Below are 15,077 nucleotides of genomic sequence, written 5' to 3' on the forward strand. Positions count from 1 at the left end.
TGTTTTTGAGATTAAATTGAAGCTTCGTGATTATATGCTAATTTCACTTTGCACTTATCATAACTTATGATGTGTCAATTGTCCATTTATGAGTGATTTGATTTTGGATTCCCTTTTGATTCTGATGATGATGTTTGTCTTTTTGAGCTTGCTCATGAATAAGAACCATGGTTTGTGTGAAACTTCATTCTTGTTAACAACATAGTGCTATAATGTTTGTGGGTATCATTCTTGTTAAACCCTTATGAAACTTCACTCATCCACTAGGGATGCCTAGGGGTTTAAAAGGCTTGTTGCATATGCTAAATGCAATTGTCTCTCCCACGAAAGAGGACTTATGTTTCACGCTTTCTTTTTATTTTTCATTTTGTTTTGCTAAGGGACTAACAAAATGTAAGTTTGTGGGTGTTTGATGAGTACCAAATATTGCATATTTGAACCCCATAATTTACATTTGTTAATCCTTTAGCTGTGTCTTAATCTAATGTTTTGGGCTAGTTCTGTGTTTTTAGTGTTTTGTAGGTTGTTGAAGGAAAACTGCGTCTTCAAAGGGAAAAATGCAAAGTTTGGAAGAAAGCTAGAAAAAGAGCCATCTAAGGAAGAAGGTTCGAGAGCACAACCCTGTGCTTGAGCGCACCTGTGCCCATTGAAGAACCATCAGCGCGCGAGCGCTACACCACAGGAGGAACATCGCATGCGCGACTGCGATCGAGCGCACTCGGCTGACAGCTTGCGGCCAGACTCCTGTCTCAAGCCAAATTGGGTTTTCAATCTTCTATTTGGAATGGGAGACAAACCTCCGAATTGCCTAGGATTGCTAGGGCTTCTAGGACTCTCCTAAGCTGTAAAAATAGACCTCTAAGCCTTTAAGAAAAATACACAATTTGATCCACAGCTTTTCTCTGTTTTTAGTTTAGCTTTTCTTTAGGTTTAGGTTTTATTTTTGATAGTCATGTGGAACTAAATTCTCAACTAAGGTTGAGGATGAAGCCTCACCAATGAAGAACATCAATACTTTCATGTAAGTCAATATTGTTCGATTTTATGGGTTTAATGTTTCAATTGTTTTACTCATTTTCAATGTGTGGAATGATTATTGGATATCCATTGTGATTTGTTCTACGGACACATTTAATTATTTTGATTGAAATTGGATATATTTCGTGATTTACTAATACATTTGATGATTTGATTAAAATTAGATTTCTTTTTTGATTTGTGCAAATAATGGATACATGGGATGGTTTTGATTAACTTTTTGAAGCAAAGTAAAACATACATATGATTTCATTTGTGAGAACTTTGAATTAATATCAATGAACATGGAGTATGTTGCTATGATTTAGTGAGTGTGGATTCCACAACCTTAGTACTTTATCTTTTGATTATTTTTATCTTATTTAGTTTATGTTTGCTTTTATTTTCAAAAACCAAAATTCAACCCTCTTTTAGAACTAGGTTAGGATTAAATTAGTTTAGATATAATTTGTTCTTCAATAACACAATTCCCAAGGCGATCGACCTTACACTTGCAACCCTTTTACTGCAAACGATTCGTGCACTTGCGAGTAATTACATTTTTCAAAACAGAGAAAAATCCTTCCTAAAGATCATTCTGCAGAAATCTACAGGGGTATCAAAGCATAGAGTTATGGATGAACAAGAGAAGATTGAAGAATAACAAGAATCAATTGAAGATCCTCAAATACTTTTGTCTGATATTTATCAAACTATTCACAGACAAGTAATTGGTTTGGCCTGTACTGTGGCTTTCTACAATTTGCATCAATATTTGGAAAAGCCAGAGGAAAAACCACTTGTAATTACTGTGGGTGGTCTGAGATATACAGGAAACGTAGATTCATTGAGGAGAATGTACTTGTTGGAACAAAAGTATTGGAGAAAGATTTTGAGTCTGCCTCTAAATGAATGTGAGAAAATTTTTCCACAAAAACCCAGTTTGGACGAATCTGAAATTGCTTCTAAAGATGCAAATCTTGCTTCAAGAACGTGTGAGGAAGAAGTAGAAAACTCTAAGTCTTCATCTGACAATTTTAATTCAGACCATGCTCTATGGGGGAAAGAATGTAACACCCCTGCTTTAAGTGGTATGATATTATCCGCTTTGGGCCAAGCCCGCACGGTTTTATTATTGGGTTTACCCCTAAAAGGCCTCATACCATTTAGAGAGAGTATATTCCATATAAACACATCATCTTTTCCATGCCCAGGCAATGTGGGACGTCACATTCACCCCCTCTTAGGACTCAGCGTCCTCGCTGGCGAACCTTATGGGGCTTGTGCATGCTCCCCCCATCTCAGGCTCGACTATGGCTCTGATACCATATGTAACATCCCTGCTTTAAGTTGTATGATATTGTCCGCTTTGGGCTAAGCCCGCACGGTTTTATTATTGGGTTTACCCCCAAAAGGCCTCATACCATTTAGAGAGAGTATATTCCATATAAACACATCATCTTTTCCATGCCCAAGGAATGTGGGACGTCACAAAAAAGATCTATAGGAAGAAGAAAAAATTTCAAAGGAAGAAAATGGTCTGTAGGAGAAGAAATTCAAGAGAAATTCCCAACAGCCCCGTGCGATACCAATTTAAACCGCTAGGCGACCAAAGAGTACAGCCCCGTGTGAAACAGTGTCATCCCATCCAACTGGAATGACACCATTTCTAGCACCCTAGCCAAGGCACGCTCCAGCACTGCTGGAAACGATGTTGTCCTAGTCAAAATGGACGATGTCATTTCACTACTACAGCGGGTCTACTCCAAACCTGATCCAGACGACGCCGTTTCGGTACAAAGTGATACCGGCCCACAGATCCTAGAGCAAGCTTGTAAAAAATGACACAACATCATTTTGGAGACCCACTGCAACCTGCCTCAACAACCCTTCCGATTTGGTCTAAAGTGTAAGCATACAACCCGTAAGTCAACCCTGAGAGCCTAAGTCTAGAAAGAGAAAGCCCAAGCCCAACAAATTGAAGTTTCTCGGCCTAATTCCTCGAATTGCCCAAACCCAAACCATCACCCACTGACGTGCCCAAATCCGCGACCCGACCCGGAGTATAACCTGCGCCACATAGCCCAGTCGAGAAGTCGAGCTACGTGGACTGACGAGGTGCCATCTGCAGGTACTGGTTCTTTTACACCAGTCCGAGCCACTCATCCCCACACCTTATTAATCCTATAGAAAGGTAATAATTAATTTCCAGATGCATAACATGATAAAAGACACAAATCTTGACCAAGAGTTGTGATTAGGACTCTATAAATAGAGTCCCATGAGAACACTTTTATGTATCAATTCACATTGTACGTTTATTTCTCATATTCTTTTAGTTTCTATTGGATTTCCACCCTAACGGGAGAAATCCTTCCTAAAGATCATTCTACAGAAATCTACAATAGTATCAGAGCATAGAGTTATGGATGAACAAGAGAAGATTGAAAAACAACAAGAATCAATTGAAGATCCTCAAATACATTTGTATGATATTTATTAAATTATTCGCAGACAAGTAATTGGTTTGGCTTCTACTGTGGCTTTCTACAATTTGCATCAATTTTGGAAAAGCTAAAGGAAAAACCACTTGTAATTACTGTGGGTGGTCTGAGATATACAGGCAACGTAGATGCATTGAGGAAAACATACCTGGTGGAACAAAAGTATTGGAGAAAATTTCTCAGTCTGCCTCTAGATGAATCTGAAAAAAAAAAAAATTCCACAAAAACCCATTTTGGATGAATCTAAAATTGCATCTCAATATGCAAATCTTGCTTCAGGAACGTGTGAGGAAGAAGAAGAAAACTCAAAGTCTTCATCTGACGATTTTAATTCAGACCATGCTCTATGGGAAGAAGAAGATCCAGATGAAGAAGAAAAAATTTCAGAGGAAGAAGAAGGTCTGCAAGAGAAGAAACTGAAGAGAAATTCCCAACATCCCTGTGCGACGCCGTTTTGAATAGCCAGGCAGCCAAGGAGTACAGCCCCGTGCGAAATGGATTCGTCCCATCCAATTGGAACGACACCATTTCGAGCTCCCCAGCTAAGGCACATTCAAGCATTGCTGGAAACGACGTTGTCCCAGTCAAATGGGATGACGTCGTTTCACTGCTCGAGCGTGTCTACTCCAAACCGATACAAACGACACCGTTTTGGTGCAAAGCGATACTGGCCCACAAATCCTGGAGCAAGCCCACAAAAAACGACACGACGTCGTTCAGAAGCCCCACTGCAACTCGGCCCGACAACCCTTTCGATCCGATCAAAAGTGGAAGTATACAGCCCATAAGTCAACCCTGAGAGCCCAAGCCAAGAAAAAGAAAGCCCAGGCCCAACAAATTGAAGGTTCTCGGCCCAATTCTTGGAATTGCCCAAACCCGAACCGTGACCCCCTAACACACCCAAATTAGTGACCCGACAAGGAGTATAACCCACTCCACATAGCCCAACCGAGAAACTGAGCCACGTGGCGTGCCGAGGTGCCATCTGCAGGTGCCGGTTCTTTTCAAGCCGGTCCGAGCTACTCAGACTGTTCAGTTCACCTGAACTGGCCGCTTCAAGGAGGTTTTGGGAATTTTGCTTGTTTTGGCTCATTCCAACCCCGAATTGGACCATTCAAAAACCATTGGAAAGTTGATTTCAAGGGGAAAAACATTACAGGCTTTAGAGGTAATAATTTTTAACAGAAAAATCAGAGAAGTCATTGGGAAAGAGGAGAGTCTTCTAATTAAAGTCTTCGGGGCATGAACCAAAGGTTTATTTGACCTTGTTGGTTGTCCCCAAGGCAACATAAGGAGGTTGAGTTCACTATTCCAGATTTTGGCAAGGACGGAGATCTCATCTAACAGATGCCTGAGGGGTCCACATCCTTTAAAGATTGTTAGGACCGCCGTACAAAGCCTGAGGGAACCGTGGCCTACTGGCATACTCTGCTACACTCTCTCGAGCACGGGTGAATGGGTCAGTCCACCAGATCCTGATTTGGCATATTATAGGGGTTACCTGAACAAATATCAGGCCCGACTGACTTATCCTGGTGACAATTGATTTATAGCTGTTCTTATTATTATTATTATTATTATTATTATTATTATATTGTTGTGAGTACGTATGATATTTGATTGTTGCATCTACTTTCTAAAAATGGCCATTAAACGTAGCTTGATTCCTCTAGAATCAAAAGTCTCAATGAGATGAATTTTAGAATGTGGAAACAACACATTTCTTATGTCTTAACACATGAAAAAACACCGTACACCTATACAGCATAAAAGTCTAATATAGATGACCTAAATAATGGAGAAGCCAAAAAGAAGCTTGAAAAATGGATGGAAGATGATTTAATGGCAAGAGCCACACTTCTTCATAACATGAAGGACAAAATTATTCTTTTGTTCGAGAGTCACGGGACTACAAAAGAAATGATGGAAGCATTAGAGGCAAAGTATGGGACAAGGTCTGACACACACATACAGTTGCTATTAGATAAATACAATTGTGCATGTATAAGTGAAAATGACCATGTAGGTGAATTTGTAAATCAAATGGAATTAATTGCAAAAGAGCTTGCAAATGCTAGTCATCCTGTATAAGATAAAATGTAGGTGACCACCATACTTAATGGCCTCCCCTTATCATGGGAACATGTGGTGGCTTCTTTAACACTTAGTGGAAAAGAGGTGTCCATGGTTTCCCTACCAGTGTTCCTCGTACTTGAAGAAGAGATGATGAAAAGAAGAAGGCGAGAAGGAACAACAAGCAATTTGATGATGGCTCAAAACACAACTCAGACCGTTCGAGCTCCTACATTTAGAGGCAAGCCCAAAAAGTTCAAAAGAAAATGTAAGGGTAAGCCAAAAGGTAAAGTCAAAACTAAAGGAGCATGCTTCAAATGTGGAAAAGTTGGACATTTCAAAGCAAATTGTCCAAAAATCAATGGCAATAAAATGCAAAAAGGAAATAACAATGATAATCACTGAAGTAATGATGGCATAACCAACTTCAAGCTGATGGTGGATAGATTCAGCAGCAACAAGACACATCACAAGGGGCAGAGAATTCTTTGTGGACTTCTAAGAGAAAGCAGCTGGAGAACATAAAGTGTACATGGGCAATAACACCTATAATGACGTGTTAGGAGAAGGAAAGTGTAAGATTTCTGTCAAAGGTTTAGTTATTGTTTTGCATGATGTTTTGTATGTTCCCAGTATCCAAAGAAATTTGATATCAGATCCTGTATTAGATAACAAATGATACAAGATCAAATTCAAATCTGGGAAGGTCTACATTCGGAAAGGGAATACTTCTGTAAAGGGTATTAAAGTAGATAATATGTATTTAATAAAAGTTGATAATAAAGTTTTCATTTCACATTACTCACGTGTGTTTGACAATAGTTCTTATCTATAGAATTTAAGACTATGCCATATTAATAAAAATAAATTGATAAGAACGAGCAAGGATGGATTACTACCACAAATTAATTCTGAAGATTTTAATATATGTGAATCATGTATTGAAGGAAAAATGACTAGTAAGTCTTTTTCAAAACACTGCAAATCATTAGAATTATTAAAAGTAATTCACTCATTTATCTGTGGACCATTCAGAACTAAAACACATAAAGGAATGAAATTCTTTATTACCTTCATCGATAATTATTGAAGATGTGGATACATCTACCTGATCAAAAATAAATTTGAAGCTATTGATAAATTCAAAAAATTCAAATTGGAGGTAGGAAAATTGTTAGGTAGATCTATTAAAACCTTGAATAATGGTAGGGGAAGAGAATATGAAGCTATGGATAATTCCTACAAAGAAAATAGGATAAAACATTTGTATACGATGCCATATAAGCCCCAACAAAATGGTATTGCAGAAAGAAGAAATAGAACTTTAATGGAAATGACAAGATCTATGATGGCATTTGCTGACTTACCTCCATTTTTGGGGAGAAGCTTTATCCACATCAGCTTATATACTCAACAGAGTTAAGACAAAATCCAAACCTTTAACTCCTTATAAGATCTGGACAGATCTAAAACCCAACATAGAAAATCTTAAAGTATGGGGATGCAAAGCTCATTTACTTATCCCAAAAACCTTTAAAGGATAAACTAAAAGATAAAACATGGGAATGCAGGTTCATAGGATATGTTGAGAATGATAGTGGATATCAATTCTATCATTCTGACTGGGGATTAATAGAAAGTAGAGATGATGTTCTTCTTGAAAATTCAGATCAAATTACTCCTATGGAAGATATCAGGCTATTAAAAGATACACAACCAGAAGTTGAAGAACCTACACAAGCACCAGAAGTTGAAGAATCTACACAAACAATACCCATAAAAAGCTCATTTGAAGATGAAAACATTAGAATTCTCCAGGACAGTGGGAGTAAAAGAAGATTGAATTTGAATGATCCTAATCATGAAAATAATGGGAGGGTTGAAAGAAAAAGACGACCATTAGTTATACTTGAAGATCATTATGTACTAAGTATGGATGATATAAACCTACACAATGATCCTACTAGTTTCAAAGGAGTTGTAAAAGGTGATGATGCAGACAAATGGATTGATGCAATGAATGACGAATTAGACTCAATTAACAGAAATGATGTCTGGGAGCTCACAGATTTACTGCACCAAAGAAAAAGCGATTGGATGTAAATGGGTAATAAAGAAGAAATTTAAAGCGGACGGAAGTCTTGATAAATACAAGGCTAGGTTAGTAACCAAAGGATTCACCCAACAACCAGGTGTGGACTTATTTGACACTTATTCCCGCATAGTAAAATTCACCTCGGTAAGAATAATCATGCCCATAGTAGCCAAAATGGATTTAGAGTTGCATCAATTAGATGTAAAAACAGTATTTCTGAATGGAGAATTGAAAGAAGACATCTATATGATTCAACATGAAGGATTCCATGTGAATGGACATGATGACAAAGGTTTATAAATTGAAGAGGTCACTGTACGGGCTAAAGCAATCCTCAAGACAATGGTACTTAAAATTTCACAAGGTTATCATAGAGATCATTTTTGGGGTAAGTCCACTAGATCATTGTGTTTACATATATAACAATAATGATAAGTTAACTATATTATCTTTATATGTAGACGACATACTATTCTCTGAAAATTTCTCATAAATGATGTAGAGAACAAAGAATTTCTTAGCATCTAAGTTTAAAATGAAAGACATGGGTGAAGCAACCTATGTCTTGGAATAAAAATTTTAAGGGATAGGACCTCGAAATTGTTATACTTAGATCAAGAGAAGTATATAGAGAAAGTACTTAGAAGGTTTAATATGGACAAATGTAAACTTCTAAGCACACCCGTTTCAAAGGGTCAACATTTGAGCAAAACAATTTGTTCTCAAAATGAAATAGAAATTCTTGAAATGGAAATTGTCCCCTATGCCCAAGTTGTGGTCAGTCTTATTTATGCCTTGACAAGCACAAGACCGGACATTTGTCATGTTGTAGGATTGGTTAGTAGATATCAATCCAATCCAGGAAATGAGCATTGGCAAGTAGTAAAAAGAATATTTAGATATCTGCAAGGTACTAAAAATATGGGTTTATGTTTTGGATTAGAAGATCTAAACATTGCTGGATACATTGACGCAGATTTTGCAGGAGATATAGATGATAGAAAATCTACCAGTGGCTGTGTATTCTTATTTGGGGGAACATCTGTTTTTTGGTTAAGTAAGAAACAAAATTGTGTTGCAAAATCTACAATAAAAGCTGAGTATATATCATGCAGCATAGTGGTAAGCAATGCTGTTTGGATTAAGCATTTCATTAAAAGTCTAAACTTTGAAATGCTAGATAAGCCTGTTAATGTATTTTGTGATAATAAGTTTTCCATCTCTTTAATAAAAAGTGGAGCTCAAAGTTCCAAAGGCAAACACATTGACATAAGCTATCACTATATCCAAGATATAGTAGAGAGAGGTGAAATAGAAGTTGAATTTATTCCCTCAATAGAGATGCTAGTTGATCCCATGACCAAAGGGTTATCTCAAGATAAATTTAGAGAGCATGTAGCAAAAATGGGATTAAGGAACACTTAAAATAAAGTTACATGGTTCAAGGCATAATCAGAAGGATTCAGGGACGCCTAAATAAATGATGGTATGCGTTTTTTCGTCACATTAAATTAAATAAATATTTTTTGGGCGAATGACACTTGTAATTAACAAACATTATAAACTGACATAAATGTAAAGTCCACTCAAAGGCATTATGTTGAGTTTGGTATAGTATCTGTATACCAATATTGTAATAAAAACATCAGAAATAAGTGTCAATATAAATCTCAAATAGGGATAACCTTGGAGAAAGAAATTGAATGAAAGATTCAATACAGGTTTACATATGGTTATTATGTAAAAATCATTAATTGTAGAATGGGTGTGGACTATATTCCCAACTATGATAATTAATGTTATTTGCTTAAGTTACATAAGCAAATAAAGGCACCACTAGTATGTCGTCAATTAGAAACATATGGTAAAGAGGTGCGATCAGATGAAACAACATAAGTGTGCACACATCAAATAATGTTATGATCTAATCACTATCTGCAAGCACTAGCAGATAAATAGTTGACATGTTTTGGGATACCAAAAGATAATCATGTACAATGAGGATTTATTACCAAATATAATAGTATGATCAAGTGGGAGATAATGGTGTATAAGGTGATCATGGTCATCCCCACAACTTATTAATCCTATAGGAAGGTAATAATTAATTTCCAGATGGATAATATGATAAGAGACACAACTCTTGATCAAGAGTTGTGATTGAGACTCTATAAATAGGGTCCCATGAGAACACTTTTATGTATCGATTCACATTGTATGTTTGTTTCTCATATTCTCTTAGTTTCCATTGGATTTCCACCCTAACGGGAGAAATCCTTCCTGAAGATCATTCTACATAAATCTACACAGGTCACATTCATGAGACAAAAGCTGGGCACATCTCTATGATCCTTTCATTACGAAGCAATTGCTTCTACCAAGGCTGTGATGCCATTATTCTCCCTTGTATCCTTGATTAAACATCCATAGTGATAGGGGACAACTTTATTTTTTGGATTTTTTTATTTTTATTTTTTATTTTTAAGTATTTGACTTGGCGTAAAATATTGGTCAATCTAAAAATATTTTCAGTTGACCAAGAAAAACTATTGCATGTTGTTTTATTAGTCTTTTTATATATAAAACTGAGTTCACAAACATGATAACATGATTCCTTTGTGCATCCTTACTTACTAAGTCGTGGACTTATACTTTATTTTTTTCACTTGTAAAACATTCGTGTTTTATAACTGTTGAACCTCTAGATAATGAATGTTGAGAATCGAGACAGAAGATCAGCTTTGGACCGCCTCTCTAAGCTAATTTTGGACGAATTAGACCTACTCTTAAGTGCTGAATTGTACCTTGATTTTGAGAATCCTTTGTATGATACTTTTTTGGGAATTATTTGAGAGTATTATCAGTTTCATTATAATCCTTTGATGGAACAGTAAATTTGTTTATCTTTAGTTGATGGTTGCCAGTTTCATACTTGGCCTGTATTGTTTTAGTATTTGACTTGGTGACCGGTCTTAGACTGAGACACTTGTTGACTATTTTTATGTTATAATTTTTCTTAGTTTGCTCTAGTATTGTAACATAAAAATATGAAAAATTAATGACATGATTGATCATTAATATTTCTAGTGCCAAGTACTTATTGATTTGTTTGACAACGATCGATCAATGTATCGATTGAGCCTTTGACAGAAAGTCTAAAGGGGTTTAGATGTATTTTGTCTTGACATGAAATTAATGATAGAATCTTTCGCAGACTATGAAGTTGGTGTTTAGGAGGACGATTACGAAGGAGACTTTTATGATCAAGGTGAATTAAGCTCATACAGATACTTGTTGTCAGTCTTTTATGTCATACTTATTCTATATGTATCAAACATGCATGCTTTATATTGAGATGAAATGCTTTATAAATATTGTGAACTCTACTTATTGTGTAACTAGAGTGTTTGGAAATTGAGTGTTGCATTGTGTGAGTTTTATAAATATATACATGTAAAGACAATGATGAAATTGCATCGCATGACATGGTATGCTGTATAGGGATGTAGCCATCGGCTTACCATTATATGGGAATAACTCTATGATCCAGAATTTATTATTTTTATGTTATTTGTCTTTGGATCCAATAGCTGTTACCGACCGGCGCAAAGATGTACGGGTAGTGGTCACGCCTTGCAGCATTGTTAGTGAAGTAGATCACTCCAGGCTAGACCCGGTTGGGCAACTAACGATGGCTTTCTACTGTGCTTCGTCGAGGCACTAGTGATGTACCAGAGGCCCTCCAAGATGCGCAACCTTATCGAGAAAGGGTTAAGGGTTCGAAAAGACCATATAGAGTTTGACTATGACATGTTCAGATGAAATATCACATATAATAATTAGATTGCATCAACATGATTTTCTGATGAGAACACTGTTGCATAATACTACAAGTGACTTACTAATCTTGTTATAAAATTGTCTAAGTTCACTACATAATGACATGTTTCAAATGTACTAATTTACTAAGTTGTGGACTTACGCTTTGATTTATTTTTTACCTGTAAAACATTCGTGTTTTACAATGGATTATATTCGAGGAGTTAAACCTTTTCTTGAGTGGAGACTTGTAGCATGATTTTGATAACTCCCTTCATGATATGTTTTTGGGGTTTCTTTTGAGTTATTACCTCTATGTTGCTCCTCTTTGCTAGAGCGAAAGCCTCAGTTATCTTTTGCTTTCAATATTGTCTAGACTTAGCATGTAATTGTCATGAGTTTTAGACTTGATCTATAATATTTTATATTTGATTTGATGAGTGGTCTTAAAACGAGACACTTGATATTTATGCTTCCACGCGCTATGGTAAGTTATGTTAACGATGTTTTAGTTAAATTAATAACCTTGCATTTGATTCAATTATTTGGACTAAATGGATATGCTGACATGTTATTGAAGCTAGGTAGTAGCGTATGTCTTCCCGAATAAAAAATAATAAATAAATAAATAAAAAAGAGGGTTTTGGGACTCGCCCATCTAGCTACTCCTAATATTTATTGGTATTATTATTAATCAAAAAAAAAAAAAATTGCTATTCTTTCTATAAAAGTTAAATGAACATTTTGAAAATTCTTTCCTCTAACACAAGGGATAGGCAGATTAACCAAGTACCGATTACTAACCGTCTACTAACTATGACTGAACCGACATTAACCGCCAACTGACAGAAGTTGGTCGGTAATCGGTTAAGATTTTTATACCGATTTTCGGTTCGGTTCAGTAATCGGTAAAACATTTTTCTTATCGGTTTCTATACCGAACCAATAAGGAACCGATAGTGGGGGTATAAAAGGACGTGGTTTCATTTTTAATTTTCAATTTTTAATCTTTTGTAATATACAATTTATTGAAATCAAAGCTACATATTTTTGGTATGCTATATATACATCTCTTTCTTTCTTTCCTCTAACCCTAAATTAAATCTTTTGACACCCCCCCTCTGCTCTCTCGACTCTCGTAGTGCTCTCGCTCTCACTCTTTGGCTCTTGCATGCCCCTCTCAGTCTCAATCTCAGCTCTCTCATAGGACGTCCCTCTCATCACTCTCAGCTCCCAGCCGTCTCTCTCTGGCTCTGCTGTCGTCGTGTTCCTCTTCTGTCGTGAGTCCGTGACGGCGTGGTTTGACTCTAGTTGTTGGTGGTGCAGCGTCAGAGCCTCGTGTTCGTGGGTTGCGCAGTGCTAGTCTGACGATGCTGGCCTAACGATAACCGATTATCCGAACCGTTATTAACCGATTACCATTTTAACCGAAATTTCGGAATAAGTTCTTATCGAAATGTTATTGGTTAAATAACCGAATTAACCGATAATTTCGATTAATTATCGAAAATAAAGTTACCGATACCATTATAACCAATACCTACCCCTACTAACCTCCCGTAATAGGCCGGATTGTGAACCTCACCCTCCAGTACTGTTTTGCTTTAAATAACATGCATATCGGAGAAAAACATTCTTTCCTTTAAGCATTTGTTGATTATTTATATATTTATTGTTTGAGTTCTACATGTGTAAAATGTGTTTCTACGAGATTCGGGAAAGAAAACCCATTTCCAAGTTATTCCAGAATTTATTCTATGGAGGGACGAATTGAAGAAAACCCATTTCCAAGATCAGATCAAGAATATAATCTCTTAAAACAATAATATACAAAATTAGTTGTCCACCCAATATATATATATATATATATATATATATATATATATGTGTGTGTGTGTGTGTGTGTGTGTGTGTTGCATTGAAGGTTGATTATTATTATTATTATTATGAGAATAACTTTTATCAGGTTGTGGTGTAACCATGGTGCTTTGCACATTCGAATAGAAAGCAGATATTTAAGCTTGAAATATAAAAAAAAAATAATATAACTCTTCACACCAAATAATTTTTTTTTTTTTTTATCTTGACAAAATACCTCAGTGACAAAATACCCATTGACAAAATCACCAGAGTCACCGTATTGGTTGGTTTTGGTGACTCTGGTATCAAGGACTTGGAGGTGGGTGTGAGGTTCAATGGTGGGCGTTGGGTTAGAATGAATGAAAAATTCTATAAGATTTATTCGAATTAAAGATAGAATATTTTTATCTCTATTGTAGTTGGTGTTTTTACCTGATAAAATGGATTATCTATTATTATTATTTTTATTCAAATGGAAAGGAAAAAGGGAAAGAATAATGCTACATTTACTCCAGTTCTTTACACAATTTTTCTACACTCAGAGGTGGCTTTTATAGCCACCATTGAATATGAGATGGATCGTGATTAGATTTTGATCTAACTGTGGTTTTAAAAGCCACGTGTGAGTATGAAAAAATTGTATAAAGAAATGAGATTAAACGTAGCATTCCTCAACAAGCAACCACGTGCTGCCACATAGATATTAATGAAGAGGTAAAAATATTTTAAACTATCATACTATCTAAATTAAAGTTTAGGGCCTTGGCCCATGGTAGAAAAAATATATAGAAACTCATTGTAAAGATTAAAGCGATTAGAACAAAAAAACAAAACAAAACAAAACAAAATAGAAAATCAAATATTTGTTACGGTTTTTTTTCTCTAGCCGCCAAAAAAAGGAGTGAGATGTGAGATGACATGGAAAGCTCTCTCCTCGTCCCCCCTCCCCCTCCCCCTCCCCTTCTTGCCTCTTCGGAGGTCTTTCTATCCGCCTCTTTGAGGCTCTACTTTGCTTCATCAAAAGCATTTTTTGAGGCCATATCTCGCATGTCAAATCCCTCACTACAATCAAAACCGATTTTCAACCATCTCTATTGTGTCTCTCAAGGTTCGATTCTCAGCTTGAAATTGTTTAAAGATAGATCTACTTTCCTACGCTAGACCCAACATGACACACGCCTCCCTACTGGCGACCTCCAGCCCTGCCGTCCGCCGATGTTTTATGTTCTTTGGGTTTTGTTTCTAGTTTATTTCTCATGTATTTTTCTGTTTATTTGTGTTTCGTTTTTGGGTTTGGATGTCGTTTTTCTAGATTTTGATTTCAGTAGCAATCTATGGGGTAAATGTTCTGTCGTTTTCTAAGGTTTTATTTATACAAATCCTTAAGAGTAACGGTATTGGGTTTCTAATTTGTCCTTTGTTTTGTTTTGATTTTCTTTTTTTGGAGTAAATCATTGACCAATGCAGATGAGTTTTTAGGCATATAGAAGAATTGTCATTGTAGTAGAGGAAGTAAAGGGGATTGTATTTGGAAATGCACTTGTAGTGAAGATGAAAAAGCCAGAAAATCAATTACTGGGCAGCGACTAGAGACATAATTTGTCAGAATTTGCTGCAAATCTGAAATTGATAGGGACGGTGATATTTAAAGATATTATCTTATAATAGCTTGAGAGACTATTGTATGTGTCATAAATAGTGTTTGGGTT

The sequence above is a fragment of the Corylus avellana genome, chromosome 4, assembly GCF_965113065.1.
Source record: "Corylus avellana chromosome 4, dhCorAvel1.hap1.2, whole genome shotgun sequence".
NCBI lineage: Eukaryota > Viridiplantae > Streptophyta > Magnoliopsida > Fagales > Betulaceae > Corylus > Corylus avellana.